This window comes from Penaeus vannamei, chromosome 31 (assembly GCF_042767895.1).
Source record: "Penaeus vannamei isolate JL-2024 chromosome 31, ASM4276789v1, whole genome shotgun sequence".
In the NCBI taxonomy this organism is placed as follows: Eukaryota; Metazoa; Arthropoda; class Malacostraca; order Decapoda; family Penaeidae; genus Penaeus; species Penaeus vannamei.
Window position 1 is genome coordinate 11,120,333 of NC_091579.1, and position 5,077 is coordinate 11,125,409.

At 44.6% G+C, this 5,077-nt stretch overlaps 1 protein-coding gene across 1 annotated transcript in view; it reads left to right on the plus strand.

The window, feature by feature from the left end:
- Positions 1-423: 423 nt before the first annotated feature.
- LOC113815514 (uncharacterized) overlaps positions 424-5,077 on the plus strand; it is a 20,625-nt gene continuing 15,971 nt past the window's right edge. The window contains exon 1 of the mRNA XM_027367576.2: positions 424-570. The gene's annotated coding sequence lies outside the window, so the exon portion shown is untranslated. The remainder of the gene's footprint in view (positions 571-5,077) is intronic.

A 5,077-nucleotide genomic window follows, 5' to 3' on the forward strand; every position in this document is an offset into this window, starting at 1 on the left:
AATGATGGTAGACGATTCCACAAGGTAAAAGGGTATTGCATGATCGTTCCTTACAATTACCATAACTATAATAGCAATTGTGCAAAACAAAGATAAATATATCTATAAAACACTTACTAAAACATGGCACACAGGATAAAATGAAATAACTAAACACAGACAGCGTATTTACCATGCATTGGACTTCAATTTTTGCAATGTGGAAACTGCGCAATCCAAGCAGTTGCCGATTTAGACACGAATATCTCCAAATACAACCTTCCTTACTGTAATATCTCTACCCACAACGATACAACTCCACCAATAATGAAAGACCATCTTATAAACGAAAGCAATTCACTAAAATGACACTAAATTAACTCAGAAGAAAATAAAAAACGTAAATGTACATTCGGAAACCCATTACACGACTAGGGCTCAGCTAGATCACATGTCACACTTAGGGATTTAAACTAGAGGAAAACACACGCTCGCGCAATTTCTCTCTCTCCTTGTCCCTTTTCCGCAAAATATATATCCGGTTTTTGTGTGCCTTGTGCTGCCTTTGTTGGGTGATTTTTGCATAAACTGGTAAGTACAGATTTATTTCGTAAGTTCTTGTGGATTTGCGTGTGACTAGGGTAGATTAAAGTGTGCAAGATTTCGCAAATTCGTGGATGGTATAATCTGTAAGGATTATACATATCCTCTAACCCTTTTATTTACCTTAACGTGATCTACCGGGCAAAATACTTAACGCTACATTTATACAGATTTTACAACCGCAAATAGCGAAGGAAATGAACGTAAAGACGAAAATTGAACGCCAGAAAAAGGGACTAAGGACAGGTTAGAGCAAGACCAAGTGACCCGGAGTTTTCGAGGGAGAAAATCGATAACATCTGTGTCAATTAGAAAGCTGATGAAGTGTGCTGATTATTTTGGTCCTTTGCACGTGTGTGTGTGTGTGTGGGGGGGGGTATTCTGTGTGTGTGTGTGTGTGTGTGGTATTCTGTGTGTGTGTGTGTGTGTGTGGTATTCTGTGTGTGTGTGTGTGTGTGTGGTATTCTGTGTGTGTGTGTGTGTGTATGGTATTCTGTGTGTGTGTGTGTGTGTGTGTGGTATTCTGTGTGTGTGTGTGTGTGTGTGTGGTATTCTGTGTGTGTGTGTGTGTGTGTGGTATTCTGTGTGTGTGTGTGTGTGTGTGTGGTATTCTGTGTGTGTGTGTGTGTGTGTGGTATTCTGTGTGTGTGTGTGTGTGTGTGTGTGGTATTCTGTGTGTGTGTCTGTGTGTGTGCTATTCTCTGTGGGTGGTATTTTGTGTGAGTGTGTGGTATACTGTGTGTGTGTATCGTATTCTGTGTGTGTGTGTGTGTGTGTGTGGTATTCTGTGTGTGTGTGTGTGTTTGTGTGTGTGGTATTCTGTGTGTGTTTGTGTGTGTGTGGTATTCTGTCTGTGTGTGTGTTTGCTATTCTGTATGTGTGTGTGTGGTATTCTGTATGTGTGTGTGTGGTATTCTGTATGTGTGTGTGTGGTATTCTGTGTGTGTGTGTGTGTGTGTGGTATTCTGTGTGTGTGTGTGTGTGTGTGGTATTCTGTGTGTGTGTGTGTGTGTGTGTGGTATTCTGTGTGTGTGGTATTCTGTGTGTGTGTGTGGTATTCTGTGTGTGTGTGTGTGTGTGTGGTATTCTGTGTGTGTGTGTGTGTGTGGTATTCTGTGTGTGTGTGTGTGTGTGTGTGTGTGTGTGTGTGTGGTATTCTGTGTGTGAGTGTGAGTGGTATTCTGTGTGTGAGTGTGAGTGGTATTCTGTGTGTGAGTGTGAGTGGTATTCTGTATGTGTGTGTGTGTGGTATTCTGTATGTGTGTGTGTGTGGTATTCTGTATGTGTGTGTGTGTGGTATTCTGTATGTGTGTGTGTGTGGTATTCTGTGTGTGTGTGTGTGTGGTATTCTGTATGTGTGTGTGTGTGGTATTCTGTATGTGTGTGTGTGTGGTATTCTGTATGTGTGTGTGTGTGTGGTATTCTGTATGTGTGTGTGTGTGTGGTATTCTGTATGTGTGTGTGTGTGTGGTATTCTGTATGTGTGTGTGTGTGTGGTATTCTGTATGTGTGTGTGTGTGTGTGTGGTATTCTGTATGTGTGTGTGTGTGTGGTATTCTGTATGTGTGTGTGTGTGTGGTATTCTGTATGTGTGTGTGTGTGTGGTATTCTGTATGTGTGTGTGTGTGTGGTATTCTGTATGTGTGTGTGTGTGTGGTATTCTGTATGTGTGTGTGTGTGTGTGTGGTATTCTGTATGTGTGTGTGTGTGTGGTATTCTGTATGTGTGTGTGTGTGTGGTATTCTGTATGTGTGTGTGTGTGTGTGGTATTCTGTATGTGGGTGTGTGTGTGTGTGTGGTATTCTGTATGTGTGTGTGTGTGTGTGTGGTATTCTGTATGTGTGTGTGTGTGTGTGTGGTATTCTGTATGTGTGTGTGTGTGTGGTATTCTGTATGTGTGTGTGTGTGTGGTATTCTGTATGTGTGTGTGTGTGTGCTATTCTGTATGTGTGTGTGTGTGTGGTATTCTGTATGTGTGTGTGTGTGTGGTATTCTGTATGTGTGTGTGTGTGTGGTATTCTGTATGTGTGTGTGTGTGTGGTATTCTGTATGTGTGTGTGTGTGTGGTATTCTGTATGTGTGTGTGTGTGTGTTCGTCTGTGTGTGTGTGTGTGTGTGGTAGTCTGTATGTGTGTGTGTGTGTGGTATTCTGTATGTGTGTGTGTGTGTGGTATTCTGTATGTGTGTGTGTGTGTGGTATTCTGTATGTGTGTGTGTGTGTGGTATTCTGTATGTGTGTGTGTGTGTGGTATTCTGTATGTGTGTGTGTGTGTGGTATTCTGTATGTGTGTGTGTGTGTGGTATTCTGTATGTGTGTGTGTGTGTGGTATTCTGTATGTGTGTGTGTGTGGTATTCTGTATGTGTGTGTGTGTGTGGTATTCTGTATGTGTGTGTGTGTGTGGTATTCTGTATGTGTGTGTGTGTGTGGTATTCTGTATGTGTGTGTGTGTGTGGTATTCTGTATGTGTGTGTGTGTGTGGTATTCTGTATGTGTGTGTGTGTGTGGTATTCTGTATGTGTGTGTGTGTGTGGTATTCTGTATGTGTGTGTGTGTGTGGTATTCTGTATGTGTGTGTGTGTGTGGTATTCTGTATGTGTGTGTGTGTGTGGTATTCTGTATGTGTGTGTGTGTGTGGTATTCTGTATGTGTGTGTGTGTGTGGTATTCTGTATGTGTGTGTGTGTGTGGTATTCTGTATGTGTGTGTGTGTGTGGTATTCTGTATGTGTGTGTGTGTGTGGTATTCTGTATGTGTGTGTGTGTGTGGTATTCTGTATGTGTGTGTGTGTGTGGTATTCTGTAAGTGTGTGTGCGTGGTATTCTGTATGTGTGCGTGTGTGGTATTCTGTATGTGTGTGTGTGTGTGGTATTCTGTATGTGTGTGTGTGGTGGTATTGTGTATGTGTGTGTGTGTGTGTGTGGTATTCTGTATGTGTGTGTGTGTGGTATTGTGTATGTGTGTGTGTGGGAGGGTATTGTGTATGTGTGTGTGTGGGAGGGTATTGTGTATGTGTGTGTGTGGGAGGGTATTGTGTATGTGTGTGTGTGGGAGGGTATTGTGTATGTGTGTGTGCGGGAGGGTATTGTGTATGTGTGTGTGTGGGAGGGTATTGTGTGTGTGAGTGTGTGGGAGGGTTTTGTGTATGTGTGTGTGTGGGAGGGTATTGTGTATGTGTGTGTGTGGGAGGGTATTGTGTATGTGTGTGTGTGGGAGGGTATTGTGTATGTGTGTGTGTGGGAGGGTATTGTGTGTGTGTGTGTGTGTGTGTGGGAGGGTATTGTGTGTGTGTGTGTGTGTGGGAGGGTATTGTGTGTGTGTGTGTGTGTGGGAGGGTATTGTGTATGTGTGTGTGTGGGAGGGTATTGTGTGTGTGTGTGTGTGGGAGGGTATTGTGTGTGTGTGTGTGTGGGAGGGTATTGTGTGTGTGTGTGTGTGGGAGGGGATTGTGTGTGTGTGTGGGTGGGTATTGTGTGTGTGTGTGTGTGTGGGAGGGTCTTGTGTGTGTGTGTGTGTGGGAGGGTATTGTGTGTGTGTGTGTGTGGGAGGGTATTGTGTGTGTGTGTGTGTGGGAGGGTATTGTGTGTGTGTGTGGGAGGGTATTGTGTGTGTGTGTGTGTGTGGAGGGTATTGTGTATGTGTGTGTGTGGGAGGGTATTGTGTATGTGTGTGTGTGGGAGGGTATTGTGTATGTGTGTGTGTGGGAGGGTATTGTGTATGTGTGTGTGTGGGAGGGTATTGTGTATGTGTGTGTGTGTGGGAGGGTATTGTGTATGTGTGTGTGTGTGGGAGGGTATTGTGTATGTGTGTGTGTGGGAGGGTATTGTGTATGTGTGTGTGTGTGGGAGGGTATTGTGTATGTGTGTGTGTGTGGGAGGGTATTGTGTATGTGTGTGTGTGTGGGAGGGTATTGTGTATGTGTGTGTGTGTGTGGGAGGGTATTGTGTGTGTGTGTGTGTGGGAGGGTCTTGTGTGTGTGTGTGTGTGGGAGGGTATTGTGTGTGTGTGTGTGTGGGAGGGTATTGTGTGTGTGGGAGGGTATTGTGTGTGTGTGTGTGTGGGAGGGTATTGTGTGTGTGTGTGTGTGTGGGAGGGTATTGTGTGTGTGTGTGTGTGTGGGAGGGTATTGTGTGTGTGTGTGTGTGTGGGAGGGTATTGTGTGTGTGTGTGTGTGTGTGGGAGGGTATTGTGTATGTGTGTGTGTGTGTGGGAGGGTATTGTGTATGTGTGTGTGTGTGTGGGAGGGTATTGTGTATGTGTGTGTGTGTGTGGGAGGGTATTTTGTGTGTGTGTGTGTCGGAGGGTATTTTGTGTGCGTGTGTGTGTGTGTGTGGGAGGGTATTTTGTGTGTGTGTGTGTGTGTGTGTGGGAGGGTATTGTGTGTGTGTGTGTGTGTGTGTGGGAGGGTATTGTGTGTGTGTGTGTGTGTGTGTGGGAGGGTATTGTGTGTGTGTGTGTGTGTGTGTGTGGGAGGGTATTGTGTGTGTGTGTGTGTGT